Source organism: Canis aureus, chromosome 17, assembly GCF_053574225.1.
Source record: "Canis aureus isolate CA01 chromosome 17, VMU_Caureus_v.1.0, whole genome shotgun sequence".
Taxonomy (NCBI): domain Eukaryota; kingdom Metazoa; phylum Chordata; class Mammalia; order Carnivora; family Canidae; genus Canis; species Canis aureus.
In genome coordinates, this window is record NC_135627.1 from 16,691,369 (window position 1) to 16,708,825 (window position 17,457).

Below are 17,457 nucleotides of genomic sequence, written 5' to 3' on the forward strand. Positions count from 1 at the left end.
AGATCCTTTAGAGTCTAAAATGGTAAGTGTAAGGCTAAACATCCTTCCATGAGACACATTCAACATAGTTGAGGGGCACGGTGCTAAGGCCTACCTAGAAATAAAGCAAGGAAGGTACGAGGCAATACTGTATACTATCAGCGTTCTCTACTGAAAGAAGGTAGGTTTCAATGATGGGTTACATACAGGCAGCATCAGGTGCAGTGTTCATTGCACAGAATAGTCAGTTAGTGAAGTAGCAGTAAAAGCATAGGGTCCACCTGAGAGAATTGGTGAGAGAAGTGGGGGGAGCTGGAGCAGAGCATTCACGGATGGGGAAGCACTAGAAAAGCAGTTCTCATAGTATGTAATCACATTCCATAAAGTACTCTGCATATAGCCATTTTTCTTTATAATTTTTCTTGATAATGCCTAAGTATTTGCTACTGAGCTAATTTGAAACTAGGTAGGATGGTAGTACATCCAAAGTACAGAAGGGGAAAAAAAACCTGGGAGAATTTTTGCTCATAAAATTAACTGAGCCCATCATCAAGGAGCAATGTATTTTAAGAATGCTCCCGGAAAAGGCAAGATGGAAAAGCATTTTAGAAGCAGGACAGTCATATTTTAAGTGTTTTGACTAGCATTGACATCATCTTTTATTTTTCTAGCGCAGAGGTTATTTCCCAAAACATTCCTGAGCAAATCCAGGAGACCGCTTCTACCTCTTGAAACACAAATGTGTATCACGTACCGTAGTTCCCCACTTAATAAAGGACCTTGGAAATCTAAGAATGACAGTGGAGTCTAGACCCATGTGTCCTATAAACTGTATCCCAGCATCAGAATGCCATACTGAATCATAAATACCAGGGAAAGTGCTATTTACATCAGTGTAAACTACAAAAGAGAAGTTTATCATGTCACAGTGGATCAGTTTATATTTATGACTGTCCAGTGAAGAGCACTACTTCAGCTCTACAAACCAGAGGACTTTTATATACCATAAACACAGTCTAACCAATTTGCTTTTTCCATTAGCAAGTAACGTGAGATAAATTTGCTTTGGAAATATCAAAAGTCTGAAAAATATAAGGCTTTGGTTGATTATATGTAGCAAAGGAACAGTGTTTCTTTGGTTTTAACAAATTACTATTGATTATTACTATTGATGAAATGATGATCATTTCATTTTCTACATCTGAAAATCTGCAACAGAGATTGTCAAACTTGAACATATAGGAAATATATTCAGCTTTGTGGGTTGTGTGGTCTCTATTGCAACTACCCAACTCTGGTTATAGTGAAAAAGCAGCCATACAGAATCAAAAAGACAAGAAATAACAAGTGTTGGCAAGGATAGAGAAAAACACAAATGCTTGTGCACAATTGGTGGGAATGTAAATTGGTGCAGCCACTATGGAAAACAGTATGGAGGTTCTGGAGAAAATTAAACATAGAAATACCATATGACACAGTAATTCTACTACTGGGTATTTACCCAAAGAAAATGAAAACACTAGTTTGAAAAGTTATATGCACCCTTATGTTTACTGCAGCATTATTTACAATAGTCAAGATATGGGAACAACCTGCTGCCCATCAATAGATGAATGAATAAGGAAGATGTGGTATATATACACAACGGACTATTACTCAGCCATAAAAAGGGATGAGTTCTTGCCATTTCCAACAACTTGGGTGGAGCTGGAGGGTATTATGCTAAGTGAAATCAGTCAGACAAAGACAAATAGCATATCATTTCATTTATATGTGGAATGTAAAAGAAAAACAAGACATATTAACGGAAAGGAAAAACAGACCCATAATTGTGGAGACCCAACAGAAGACTGCCAGAAGGGAAGGGGTTGGGGAGATGGGCAAAATGGGTGATAGGGAGTGGGAGGTACAGGCTTCCAATTATGAACCAAGTAAATCATGATGATGAAAGGTGCAGCACAGGGAATATAGTCAATGGTATTGTAATAGTGTTATAAGATGACAGATGACAGCTACCCTTGTGGTGAGTAGAGCATAACATACACAGACTTGTCAAATCATGACGTTGTACACCTGAAACTAATATAAACTTGTGTTGACTATACTTCAGTTAAAAAAAAAAAAAGAAAAGAAATAAGGGAAAGAAAACACAGCCACAAAAAAAAAAAAGAAAAGAAAAAAAAAAGGAAAACACAGCCACAGGTAGTACATAAATGAATGAATGTGACTGTATTTAATTAAAATGTTATTAACAAAACCAGGTTGCAGACCAGTTTTGGTCCTCAGGCCACAGTTTGTCAACTCTTTGTCTACAATGAATTCATTTTACCATTTGGTTGTCCTTAGTCTATATTGCAGCTTTTGGTCTTTGTTTTTACGGCATATACCACATCACCTTGACAAAAAGAAGAGTTAAAATTATAAGGAAACTATTCTTATCTTTACACCTTCTTAGCTATGGGTCAAGCAACATGCAGAATTCATTCTTGCACCAGAAACAGTGTTAAGAGTGAGAGTGCAAAGTCAAAAGAGCCACAATCCCTTTCTCTTCTGTATCTTAAAATACGTTATTGAATGAATGTATCTAACCAGAGAGAGAGAGAGAGATTTAAAAATGGCAAATTTTGGAAGGCCATAAACTTCATAAGGAGAGAGAGCAGGGAAACAAACAAATAGAATATGCTACACTGGAAACAGAAGAGAATAATAAATGCCAATGGGGGTAATACTCTGGAAAGTTCACAATTGGATTTGCCTCTTTATATACTGTGGCAAGTAAGCTCACGTGCCCAATATATTTTGGCTTATACTATTTTCTTTATAGCCACTTTCTCGTGTGTGTGTTGGGGGCAGTGTATATATGGTTCCCAGGGATGAAGACTAAGGCAGGATTTTATCTTCAGAGTTGATATTCTGAATCGGATCAAACCCTTTCTGGGGCATATGCACCACAAACCCTTTCCTCCCCAATCTATCCAATCTGCTTTGGGATCCATCCTCCTCCCTGATTCAAATGCAATACCTCAAAGGACTTCCATTCTGGTAAGTCCCCTGCACACACCCCCTAAATAGTAATTCATGGAGTAATAATAAATCAGTGGCAATGTGTCTGCTGCAGAGAGGAAAGCCCATTCTTTGGCTTGCTTATTTTCCCCAGAAGTCAGCTAAACTTTCATGTGAGTGGCGAAAACTCTATGAAGCTGCCCTCCTAAAGACTTTAGAAACGCCATTTAACTGGTACTGTAGGGAGAAAACTTAAGAAGAATTCCACACTGATAGAATTACATTTGTTCTTCATTCAATCTTGGTGAACTTCCTAGGCACTAGAGCATATTGCTTTTACTGTGCTGTCATTTCTGAAAACCAAATTGCACAAAAACTTTTATAATCACTCAAGAGAAGTCCTGAAGGGGTTTAGTGTCATTTCATGAATAACAACACTGATACAGTCTCTCACTGCTGTAGGAATTACCTGAGTACAGAGTGAGAAGCAGTCAGGACACTGGTGACTGCTTCTCACTGTGTACTCAGGTAATTCCTACAGCAGTGAGAGCAGGTTCCCCCACCTGACCAACAGGGCAGAGGAGGGCACACAGCAGCAGGCAGGACCTCCTAGGATTTCACACCACCACCTCATGCAACCCCTTCCTTTTACAAAAGAATGGAAGAAGGCCCAGAGGATGGAGTAACTCTCCCAGTCAAGAAGTCAGAGGGTGAGATCACAGAGTTGGGAAGGGACTAATTCTAGACCAGAGCTCTTTTTACTATTTCCCAGTGGTGCTCATATACCAATTTAAAATAAAGGAGCCAAATGAGATAATGAAATTCATCAACTGACAGCTCAAAGTAAACTGGCTGCATTAAAAGTAAAGCCTTTCAAGGGGCGAATAACACAGGTGCCAGGAGGAGGCTTAAAATAAAAGCTTGAAATGCCTTGACAGGAGAAAATTAAGCTCTTGGCTTCCTGTTATTCGCCCACTATCATCCATTTTTGGTGGCTGTCTTCTTGTGGATAAAATCAGAGTTTGTGGATGCTTTCTGTGATTAATAGACACAGACTTTTTTTTTAATACACAATTCTATGTACTTGAAGGTCTTGCTAAACCTATACTACCAAAATTTATAAATATTTTTGCCTACACTTTGAGTTCAATTACTGTATAGAGTTAGGTGCATCATCTCTGAAATGAATGTCTTATCCATTTATGTTCCCAAGACCTGGAGTACTATCTGGTATACAACAGGCCTCAGGAAATCTTCATGGAATTCATGCAAAAGGATTCTTTCACTATCATGAAATAGAAATAGACCTCACCAAGTTGTAATAATAATAATAATAATAATAATAATTAGCATTTTGAATGTCTTTACGGCCAGGCACTGCTCTAAGGAATTTAGAGACCTCTTTAATTTCTCAAAACAGACTTCCACCTACTATTAGTATCCACTTTACAGAAAAAAGAAACTGAGGCATAGTGGTATGAAAGTAACCGCAACATTGTTCCTAAACTAGAGGCTAAAGGTTCGAAGGTCAGCATTCAACCCCAAAAAGTCTGGCCCCTGAGTCTACCTTGTTAGTTAGAAAATCGATATAGTAAGTTATTGAGTTTTTATTTTACTATACTGAATGAAACTAAGACAAAATGAGATTCAAATTATTGTTATACAATAGTTATTTTGTGAAATAGCATGAGCTATGATAGATGTTGGCCAGTTTTAAAGATAGTTAAGGATCAAGAGTCTTCTTTAGTCTAACTTAACTGTTCTCCATGTAATAAAACTACAAATAAATTTAGAATGTCCATTCTACTCCCCGTCCTTAAAAGTACTTGAGAAAACTGTAAAATAAACATAGAATATCATATAAAACAAGTGTATAAGTACATTATTCCCTTCAAGAATGATACCAAGACATTCTGTACAGGAATTCTGAAGTTCCTCATTCTGACACATCATCACCAAGGTATATTGGTATAATCACTAAAAAAATTTAAGACCATGTGCTAACTCAATTTATATCCAGAAAAAACTACTCTACTTCAAAGAAGAGATTAAAATGAACTTTCCCCTTCTTTCTTTAAGAGGGTAGAGTGTCCAACAACTTAAAGCAACTCTTTTTTTTTAAAGATTTTATTTATTTATTCATGAGAGACACACAGAGTGAGAGACATAGGTAGAAGGAGAAGCAGGCTCCCTACAGGGAGCCCAATGTGGGACTCGATTTCAGGATCCCTGATCACAACCTGAGCCAAAGGCAGATAGATGCCCAACCTCCTGAGCCACCCAGGTGTCCCTAAACCAACTCTTCTTAAATATATATATATATATATATATATATATATTTAAGTAAGTAAGTAACTCAAGGACCAATTTTCCCTCTTCATCTCTTCTAGCTCTCAGAATAGTGAAAACATAGATGGTGTTTAGTTAACATCAGTTTATTAAAATACTCAACAAGATAACTTATATGCTTTAACACAATTTCATCTTCAGAAACCAAAGTAACAATTAACCAAAGTCTTAAAGCAATTTGTGATGACCTTTGATATTTTAAAGAGATTTCCATTTAAACCTTCTCTTTTCTTGCCTTGCTTTGCATATCTTTCAAGGACCCTACAAATGGTCTGAATCTTTCATTTTTTTTTATTCAGACATATATATATCCACTCTGGGCCTGGCTCTTAATGTGGCCTTCCAGATACACGGCCCCTCTTCTGTGGATCTGTGAGAGACACATGTAATCAAATGATAACCCACGTACATTGCAAAACTACAATGAGACAGAGTTGAGACAAAGAGGTGAACCTTGCTCTAAAAACCTCTGAAGGAAGGATTTCATCTAGGCTAATCCATAATGATTTCCCGGAGGAGGCAGTGCTGTGCCAGTATCTAAAGAATGAGAAAAAACTGGCGAGGGGAAGAGAAGAATGAAGAGCAAAGGACACAGCTGAGCACAAGTAGATGGATCAGTAAAACTGTATGTTGCAATCCATGATTCTCAATCAAGTTCATATGAGGCAAAACCCACATAAAATTGTAATATGGTTGTTACGGGTTGAATTCTGTATTCCCCAACAAAGATAATGGAAACCCTAATCCTTAGTACCACAGAATGTGACCTTATCCGGAAATACCTCAGAGTCATCAAGTTAATCGGTTTGGGGATCAGACTTTGAACAAGATTGCCAAGGACAAAATACCAGACTGCCTATGTTCTAGCTAAGTAACTGTTTTCTGCTTCCCTCACATAGAGGAAATAATAGCATATACCTCACGGAGTTGTTAATATTAATTGTGACATACTTAAAATTTTCTCTCTACTTTTTCCTTTTAGCAAATGACAGGTCTCATTTTTCAATCTTAAACTTATAACAATGATAATAATATCTTTATTATTATTAATATGATTACATAATAATCATCTTTTCCTTGACCCTACTGCCAAATCAGCTTCAATTTCTTCCCTTCCTTTTCATAACAAAATGCCTTAAAATAATCATTTATTCTTACAGCCTATGATGTTTCTCCTCCCTGTTCTTTCTTGAAACCACAAAGATTTCAGCCTCATCACCCCAACAAAATTGTTAGTCAAGGGTACTGATAAACTCCAGATTAATTCACTAGTCCGTTCTCATCCTCATTTTCCATTGGCCCATCTGAAAAATTTAACATGGTTTTCATATGCTCCTACTTGCTACAGATTTTTTCACTCGGCTCCTAGAATATCGTACTCTCAGGATTTTCCTTCTATCTTATTGGTTGTTCTTCCTGGTTGTGTTTGCTGATTTATCCACTTCTGTCAGATTTCTTAAAATAGAGTCCTTGGATCTCCACTCTTCTCTATATACACTCACTCCCTTGAGATGCCATCTCATCTTACAGCTTTAAATATCACTCATATCCTGATGCCTCCTCCCACTTCTATAAATCCAGATGAAACCTCTCTCCAGTACTCTAGACTCATATATTCAACAGCCTACTCAACATCTCCACTTGGATGCATACAAGATTTCTAAAACTTCCTGTTTCCAAACTGATCTCTTCATATTCTTACCCCAGAAGGCACCACTTTGGGTCTTTACCATCTCACTCAATGGCAACAATGTATTTCCTACTGTTCAGGGCAAAAATCTTGGCGTCATCATAGATTCTTTACTCTTTCTCCCCCCATTTCACATCCTGTTGGTTTCTACCTTCAGGATGTACTCCAAATTCATCTACTTCTCACTCCTTCTACTGTTAGTTATAGTCAGCAGCATCTCTTACTTAGGTGACTGCAACAGTCCAACTGGTATACTTCCTTCTCTTCTGTCCTCCAAGTCTGTTCTCCACTTCATATCAAGAGTTGCTCTAGGTGTGCCTGGGTGGCTCAGGGGTTGATCATCTGCTTTTGGCTCAGGTCATGATCCCAGGGTCCTGGTCAGTGGGCAGTCTGCTTCTCCCTCTATGTCTCTGCCCTTCCCCCGTTCATGCTCTCTCCCTCAAATACATAAATAAAATATTTTAAAAGAAGAGTTGCTATAAACCAGTTTGCATTATTCCTTTGCTCAAAACTCTTTAATCAAACAGGAAGAACAGAAAATATATTTTATGTAAAAGTAAAAAGAAAAATGGCAATATGGAAAAGACAGGATTTAAAAGCATTGGGATATTAGAACAGAAATCTAAATGAACAAATAAATATAAGAATGTTTTCTTTTATTGGAAGCACACTTTAAATTTTCTGTGTTTTTTTTTTCTTCAAATAAGTAAGGTTCTGATGAAGCATTATGTTATGGAATCCAAAACAGCAAGTTAAAATTTCATGTGTAAAAGACCCCACAAATAAAGCATACACCATCAGCCATTGCTCATTCATGTAAGATCTATTAATAATGTAACCACAGCATACTGACCTGGTATAACGACAGGTAGTAATTGAAATTAATTTGATCATGGTGAAAAAAGATTAGGTTTTACAAATAAATATGTGTGACTAAAACAGGATCTTAGCACTTTTAACCCACCAAATAATAGGTGGTGGATAATTCATATCCTTACATTATAATTAATATTATTTAAAATAAGGGGTTATTAATAGTAGCTGTACATTTTTTTTTCTGTAAAAGGGTGGAGTTTAAATGATAATGTTGTTTAACTGAATGTGTGAGCAGCAATATACTCACTCAAAGTAAAAAACAAAAAAAACTAATGATTTGGCTCAATTCCTTCCTCTTCTGCATTATCTATAGCCCACAAATATCACTATTCTTTCTGAACCTATATATTTACAGACCGTGCTACCACACTTGGACAATTATATTTCTTTGTCAGCCTTTATTTTTGCTCTGTATATGCATATTTCCTCTGCTTGAGTAAATTACGAGTAAGCAACTCAAGGACCAATTTTCCTTCTTCATCTCTTCTAGCTCTCAGAATAGTGAAAACATAGATGGTGTTTAGTTAATATCAGTTTATTAAAATACTCAACAAGATAACCTATATGCTTTAACACAATTTCATCTTCAGAAACCAAAGTAACAATCAACAATAGTCTTAAAGCAATTTGTGATGACCTTTGATATTTTAAAGAGATTTCCATTTAAACCTTCTCTTTTCTTGCCTTGCTTTGCATATCTTTCTAGGACCCTACAAATGGTCTGAATCTTTCATTTTTTTTTTTTTATTCAGACATACAGAAAATTTCTAATTCCCCAGGATAAAGTACTGTAATGATATCACTTGCACATGCTGGCAAGACCACCATTTTATTACCCTCTAAAATAGCTAAGGCCTGATCAAATTATTCTGGATAGCATCTGCACAAACCTTCAGCCAGGTATAGAATTCACAATGGGCTGACATAGCTGACTATTTCCAAATCTTTTGCAACATCTCTGATATTTTTATGGTTTGTCATCTCCCACAGAGTGCTGCTTTCAGTCATGTAGCTTTCTTTCTACGTGAAAACTGGATTTTATTCTCTCCTGCTGTTTATGAGTAAACTCCCTAGCGTGTCTGCAGTTTATTGTGATCTATTTTCCTCTTTCCAATAAGAAGAAATTTTATAGCCCCTCTTATAGCGACCAATGTAAAAAAAGCCTTCAGACAAGCCAAGTGCATTGCATACAGTTGGTACTAAATACATGTTATGTGACTGTAACTTGTTTATTGTCCTACCATTTTAATATAGGAAATGTTGACCATGAAATTTCAACTAGGAAGAGGTAGCAAGAAATGGCAATGACAAAAGATGGTTAGTGTTATTTTTCTTCAACTTCTACTTTTATTTAAGTCCACAAAAATTTTTGCTTTGCTTAACTAAATTTTTTTCTCTAAAATTGTGCCAGAAGGAACCAAGGATGGAGGTTGGCTGAAGATGTATTAAGATGACTCATGACCATGGTCAAGACTCACAACCCAGATGTGGCTTTCTTCTCCAAGCTATTGGTACCTTGCAACTTATCCCACAGCCACCTCAAATATGTTGCACCATTTCCCACCTTCGTTCTTTCCAGTCCCATCTGCTTGGAATAACCTTCCACACAGCGTTGACCTCGAAAACTCATCTTCATCCTTACAAAATTTGTCCTGCATCAGTGTATATCTAGCTTCTTTCCAAGCCAACTGTCCCCTTCACCATGGATGCAGAATTTATCACTTGCTCCTCAGTGTAAACTATGTAAATATCTTTGTTACTCATGTTTAACTCATTTCCCTGTAGCCTCTTTATTTGTGTACAGCCCTATTTCTCTTATGTAATTTTTGTACCAGGGTCCATGCTCTCAGATCATTTGATCCACTCTGCGTATCACAGTACCTGAGTCAATTTAAATGTTCAATTACCAATGACTGAATGTTAATGGTCCAGAGGACTTAAAAACAATTTTGAACATGATGCTTTATCCTCAGCACAAACTGAGAGTCAGAGAATTTTGCTTATACCCTCTCACCAATTGATATTCATCTGAGAAAGAAATCTGATTTAGATTCATATAGGTGGAAGGTAAGTTAACTAATTTTTTAAAGATGGACTGTCTTAATAAAAGAAGGTTTAACATTGTAAATTTATATAAATAACAAAAATGAGACAAAGAGTGTGTTGCCAAGCAGAATATGTTAATAGGCTAATCATTAATTAGTGGATATGAACACTGTGTAGTTTATAATTAAAACACATTATTCCTTATAAACATATAGGCTAACATATATAGGACATAGATGCTTCGTAAAAATTGATAAACATTTCTGAACTGGTTAAAAGTTCTCTTTTTTTAGTATTGATAATCTACATGCTAAAACCATTTTTAGGGAGATGCCAAGGGGCACCTAGGTGGCTCAGTTGGTTAAGCAACCAACTCTCAATTTCAGCTCAGGTCATGATCTCAGGGTCCTGAGACTGAACTCTATGTTGGGTTTATGCTGGGCACAGAGCCTGCTTAAGATTCTCTCTCTCTCTCTCTCCCCCTACCCCTCTCTAAAAAAATATAGGTAATGCCAAGAATATCCTCACTTGGGCCTTCTGTGGATTACCACTGAAATTGTAATAATACAATTCAAATGAAAATATGTGAATACATTCTATAAGGGGAAAACAGTGATTTGGAACTTGAAGAACTAAAAGCATATTTAAAAAAAAAACATTTTCTCAATGAAGTTTAATGTTATCTGTGAATAAATCAAACACCGGTACTGTGAGAGAAGGAGAGGTACCTTAGAACCACAAACAGAGATTTAGAAATTTCCAAATGAAAAGTGGAATGGAGGAAAAGATATTATTGCTCTTTCCAAAACTGTCCACTTGGTTTTTAAGAGAAAGAACTGAAAGGAACCTGCATATCATCAAGAAAATTTGTTAGGTCTCTGTGGGTTTCAATGAATTATGTTTAATAGACTAGCTGAGTAATCAAATTATGATAATTTGGAAGAGACATCCCAACCTCTTCATATAAGGTGTTCAAGAGTGATTTCTTCTTTGTTTTCTTTGTTTTGTGGTTGTAATCAGACTCACAACATGAAGTATCATTAGTTCTATATGATAATGATACTCCCACCATGATTTATGGAAAAGGCTAAGTCAATTCTGACTTTTGACAATAGCTACAGTCCTTTTACCTTGTCCCCACAAACATGTTATTTTGATTAATCAACTTCAGTAGTTTTGTGAATTTCAATAATGTTCACAAATAATACTTAAATATTGCCATGTCATAAGGGCAGTGATAACTTGAATTTAGAAAATTAAATAATTAAAAAAGATGGATTTGTCTTTCTTTCTGGAGATATAGTAAGGAAATTCAGAAAAATACATTTGCATATATCATTAGGTGTAATGTAATCACATCACATTAGCATGTTTCAGACTCATGAATGGAATGTGAGTTTGATCAGCTATGTCACTTAATGGAAATAAAAATATTTTCACATTGTAAATTTTAAATAACTGACTACCACTGGGAAAGGAAACAAATTGAGTACAAGTGTTGAATATACTGAAACTTTTAATTCTTACCTTTGATTGCATCTCGATTGAAGATTTTAGAAATGAAAATATAGTACTTAAGGCATTTTATAGTAAAGTCTATTAGAACAATTCTTTCTGCCTATAAAGAATTTGTTAAGGATTATGATTTTGTAAGCTTTACTGTGAATCAGGTATAAACATTAAAATCTACAGAGTTTTTAAAACGTAATACAATCCGTAGTGGAGAATAGTAAAATAAAACTGAACTGATTGTTTTACATTACTTATAAATGTATTGGTTCCTTTATCATAATGGTGCTAAGACCTTTTACACACCAACACTATTTAGCAAGAAGAAAAACAAATGAACAAGAGCACAGAAAAACAAATAAGTTATTATATAACCTATAGAATTACACTTCAGAAGACTGATTGGGTTTTTTAAATAATTCACATTATTTAAATAGCTCATTCTTGGGCCATGTTTTAGGTTATGTTACCTAACATATAGTTTCATTATTAATTACAAAGTCAGAAGAAGCAACAGATAATATAAACAGAACATTTTTAACAGTGCTACTTCTGTATTTCTCTAAAAAGATTTGCAATTATCTTTTCAACTAGTACATCAACCCTTAGAATTTATTAGTGCTTGAGCCCTGCATAATTAAAAAAAAAGATAAAATATCAACATTAGGAATCTATTTTTTTTTTACTAAACTAAACTCTGAGAATAATCTCAAAAACGGTCCTCTTCTGTCATGATACTAGACAACAGGCAAGAGAGTGAAGTATCAATCTAGGTTAGAAACTGGATTATAGTCATTTGTAAATTTCAACAGAGAAGAAATATAATTTTGAAGTCAACATTCAGGGAACAATAAATGTGCAAGTGATGGAAGCATAACCTGTTCTCATGTACAACCAATAATAAAACCATGTGTACAAGAAGTGAGAGTTTGTGAAAAAGGAATCTTCCCTTGCCAGTGGTTCTCAATTATTAATTGGACAAGTAAAGAGACAGATAAATAAAAATGTTTTCACCTTTAACTTTATCTTGCAGGACTCTGAGTTAGGAAGAACCAGTGGTATTTATTTTAGAAATATCGGAAATAACTCATTAAGTCCTGAAACTTCCCAGTAGAAATCATGAAATCATTTGGAATATTTATTTTGGCTTTAGTTGATTGTCTAGAACAAAATCTTAAAGATTCTCTGGAGGCTGTGTAAAGAAAAGAGTAGTAGTGTGATGTCTACTGAACTTTATTTATGTAAAGACCAAATTCTCTTTTTTTTTTTTTTTCCAAATTCTCTTTTAAAAAAATGGACAGTCCTCATTGTTCTTTAATTAGCAGGTTAGTATGTGAGTTTCATTAAAACTGCAGTGGGATTCAGCCTAAGATGTCTCTCACATGCAGCCTAGAAAGCAAGCAGTTCCAAAGGGGATGACACATATATTTAAAACCTTTAGAAAAGAACAAAATCCCAGGTGACCTCCCTGCATTTTTCTTTGTTTGAACAAGTCTATATGCAGTGCATCATGAGGCCAAAGTACAGATAAGGAAAGTATTCCTCAAAGCAGAGAAAGTATCCCATAATTAGGATCATCCTATTTGTAACATAGAAAATGGCAGTTTTTCAAATTGATGTTGCTCTGGTAGGTTTTATAGTTGACCAGTTTGGAACATATTTTGTTTTTGGGTTTTTTTTTCATTTTTATGTAAAATGTTAATCTCACTTAATATTTTTAATTATAAGATTCTGCTTTTGTTTACCAAACACCTTTTTCACATTTCTATCTCTTGTGACCACTCTTCATCCCCATTTCTCATTATCCCCATTCAGCAGACGAAATAACAGAGGCTCAGTAACTCAGAAAACTTCACCAGGAATCAAGTGGCAGAAGAATACCATCCTCCCACCCTGACTCATTCTACTCTATACACGACAGCCAATTGATCAAGTGATTTGATATGCTATACCCACCTGAATACTGACTTAACAAACTGTCAATATAAACATCATGCTGTTTTGTAACTTTGTTATACAATTAAATTTTAAACCTCATTCTTCCAAGTGAGCAAAAGAATCTTCTAATCTTCCTGAAAAGTTACAGTCCGTGGAAACTCACATAAAAGAAGGAAAAGATTTCCATGAGAGTATTTGCTTCCCTCTACTCCAGAGAGCCTGAAACACATTCCTGAACACTCCCAGCTGACTTCATTTATGATCACTTTTCAGCCTTTCTCCCTAACTGTTAGATGGCCCTGTACCTGCTAACAAGGTGCTATGCCAATTTTTTAGGACACACATGCCAATCAAATGTGGGATTCAATAGGAAACATTGCAAGAGCCATCTCTTTAGCAGGGCATCCACTATCTCTGGCAGCAACATGCATTAACACCAAATACATCTTGAGGGCCAAAGTTAAAATTATGAATCACTGAAGAAAATTCAGCATGGTAGCCTTAATGCTTGAATGGGAGCAATGGACAGGCTGAATTCTAGGAGACCCATGGAAACCCGTTAAGCATACAGGTATCCTACTGCTCAAAAACGTCTTTGGAATTTGAAGTGATTTCGGAAAACAGCAACAACCTAGTATTATAAGAGTAAACTATGTCACCCTAAAATTAGAGGTGAGCCCAACTAAAAGAGTGACAACCCAAAATAGTAGTTGGACAGATTCCACAGTCACATTCAAAAATATTTAGGGGCATGCTATACAACACAGAATGGCCTACAACTTTCAAATTAATTGCTAGTGAATTACTTGACTAGCCCTTTTCCACATAGATCTAAATGTCCAGATGTGTATTCTTGAGTATATACCTTAGTTCCTAGGTCATATGTTTATGACTCCAATAATTGCTACTTTGGAAATTCCACTCCCAATAAAGTATTCCATCTAGTACCACCCCCTCACTTCACCACAGAGGAAAGAAATGAAATCATCCAGACAACTTAGTAGGATTAAAGTAAGAATTCAATCCCAGCTATCTCTTATCCTTGGTCTAGTGAGCTCTGAATTTCATCGAGCGTTTCCTCTCTTATCTTCTATGTTATATTCATATTATGTTTACGATATGGCATGGTTTTGTGTTATACACATATATAATAACACAAGATATTCATAGTGCTAGTAACATGTACTTTGTGCCTAATCAATAAATAATAAGTATTTATGCAGTTTTCTCAATGTCTAAACAGTGAATTTCCATATCTCCATTAAAAATTATGTTCCTGTTGACATTAAACCCACGATTGACAAAATAAAATGCAATAAGACAAAAGAGTCCTCATGGGATGTGCTTGTCTCGATGGGCGCCTACGTTCTTGTGATGCATGCATACCTCTGTCTTAGCATTTAGCAGTCTCTACCATTCATTTGTCTGCTGCCCACCTTGGAATCAAAGTTCTTTAAGGGCAAGGCTAGGTCTTATTCTTCATTGTACCCATTGCACCTGCCAGAGTTAGTACGCAATAAATGCTGAATGAAGGGATGAATAAATGCATGATCTGGTATATCCCATGGATTGCTAAAATGACCCCTGGCTAACCTTACTGATTGCCTTTTTCATGCCTGGTTTGTTTTCAAAGATTTCTCATAGGAACTAAAGCATATGAATAAGACCTTTCTTTCAATCGTTCATTCATGACAACAGCTTTTTTTTTCTTTTTTTTTACTCATGGGCATGAACTATTAAGGCATCTCAGAGGAAATTATTTTAATTACAGAAATCAGAACAGCTTAATTGTAAGTGTGCAATGTGAGCACTTTACAAAAGAGATTAGTTGCTTTTTTTCTTTATTTCTTTCATTTCTCTTTAATAATTCTTACAACTTACAGCAAAAATATTCCCAAGATTTTAGGATTCTGGCACAACTTTCTCTCCTATTTGGAAGAAATATAAGATTAAGTAAATCTACAATGTTGATGCTTGAATACTATGAAACCACACTTTTTTTTTTCCACCAATAATTCACTGAACTAAACTGTGATCATATAGTTCAGGAGCTTCTGGAGAGAAGAGTTGTAAGGCATGAAGGGGAAATATGAGGGAAAGAACAGTTGCTCCAATAACTATGGAAATAGTATAGATATCTACATCTAAATATGGATAGATGATGTAGATATAGATATTTTGGAAATTGGAATACAAATGAAGATTCATTGCTCTTCAACAGATGTCAAGCTACTACATCATCTAGGTGATAGTTAAGGGGATGTATGGCTTCTCAGCCTATACTGTCATTAATCTTTCAGTTGTCTATGGTGTCTTTCTGCATGAATGTCCCAACAAAAGGAGGTACAGCTCTATTGGTAATCACATGCACAAAATATTTAACATTTTTAGAGAGGGAGGTAGAATTCTAGAAGGACGTATATCACATCCTTTTCCAAAACCACTGGAATTTCAGGGCACTATTTACAATAATGTGGGAGAGGATACATAGATGGATATTATCCCTCTCCATTATTCCAACCATGATAAGGATGAAAGGAAAAAAAAAGTGATATAACAGTAGTACAGTATTAATATTTTTTCAGTGTCTGTCATATCCAAATTGCAGTAGTGCTTGCTCAGAAGAACACTGAAGATAGATAGATAGGAAAAGGTTACTCCTTTTTTGGGTACTAAGCTACAATCTTCAGGTGGAGGCGGCCCATCACACTGGAAAACGTAAAAACTTCAAAGTAATGTATGTGCAAATCCACATGAGCATGGTAGAAACTTAGTTTACAGATTCTGACAAGAGGCTGAGTGAAATTAAACAAAACAAAACAAAAAAACCAAAAAACCCCTCACAACTGATTAGGTGAAAGGGGCTTCCTAGATACACCAGAAGTGGAGACAAGCAGATTGTAGTAAGCGTTGAATGAGGTAAGACATGACCTGACGGGGAGAGGAAGGCATGACGGGGAAGAAACGTGGTAGAGGAATTGTCACACAAACTTTCATTTGGGGCAAAGCGAGATAAATGCACTGGAATAAAACCAGGCATTGAGTAGGGGACTAATGATACAGAGCAGCAAGGTGAATGCGCAACTGAGGACTTGAAGGCTTGGCTGCTGACCTCAGGCTTGTCAATCTCTTGTCATGAGAGGGATCTGGCGTTCAAGTCTGTTCCTAGCAGACTGCTAAGCCTTAGTAAAGCATTCCCGATTACTGGAGTAATTGACAAGCAATATACTGCTGGGATTTATGAACAGGACAGTGACAGTGACTTACTCAAAATGGCATGTGATGAAATGTTCTTAGGATGCCTAAGAGGAGGTACAGAGACAAAAAGGCTGCAAGAACTGCCCCGAGTGGGCAACAGCCTGCACTTCAGGTGATCAGAGTTTGGATTTCAGAAACTGAGCCAGTTTCTGGAGAGGGAGAGATACACATGGGAAGCAGCATGAGACTACAAAGTGATTATGCTGCTCCAAATGATTAAGCTCAGTTCTTAATAAATTGGTTTGTACGGTTGCTGAGTGTGGAAAAGGATATGCAACTGCGGATGTTGGAATGAAAGCAGAGTCAGAATCTGAGGCTCTAACTAGATAGAAGTTACCTACAAACTTTCTCTCCCTTGGAAATACTCTGACATATTTGTAACCTCGCAAATAGATTTTTGACTCAGCAGTGAAAAGTAGAGAGAAAATGACACCACATAGCTAAAATGACGGGATGCTGACATTAAACTGCCTGCACCCTGAAACTAAGTCAAAGCCGTGCCCAGAAAAACTGCTAACCTAATATTCTCTGCTCTCCTGAGGGAAATTATTTTAAATCTCACAATAAATCAGTTTACATATTCTAAATTAATTTAATGAATGGAATTATAAAAGAAGTCTAAAGTCAGCTCTCTAGCACAATGGTATTCTGAGCCTGGGGGAAACCGCATGTATCCAGAACACGGCAGCTGCCACTGAACCAGCTTCTTGTGCCTAGTGATCTGACCTTTTATATCACAAAGGGAAAGTCAATAACGAATCAAAGTTTTCAGAGTGGTGATGAAAGTATCAATTCCACAATAGGAGTTA

At 36.1% G+C, this 17,457-nt stretch overlaps 1 protein-coding gene and 1 long non-coding RNA gene across 3 annotated transcripts in view; one reads left to right on the forward strand and one right to left on the reverse strand.

The window, feature by feature from the left end:
- The window catches only part of LOC144287454 (uncharacterized), a 30,651-nt gene extending 17,208 nt beyond the window's left edge, over nucleotides 1-13,443 (forward strand). Inside the window, exons 3-5 of the long non-coding RNA XR_013355245.1 lie at nucleotides 9,152-9,214; nucleotides 9,309-9,640; nucleotides 13,268-13,443. This is a non-coding gene — a long non-coding RNA (uncharacterized LOC144287454). The remainder of the gene's footprint in view (nucleotides 1-9,151; nucleotides 9,215-9,308; nucleotides 9,641-13,267) is intronic.
- Nucleotides 1-17,457, reverse strand: part of GPC6 (glypican 6) — a 1,085,955-nt gene that overhangs the window by 501,537 nt on the left and 566,961 nt on the right. The gene's annotated exons all lie outside the window — the stretch shown is intronic.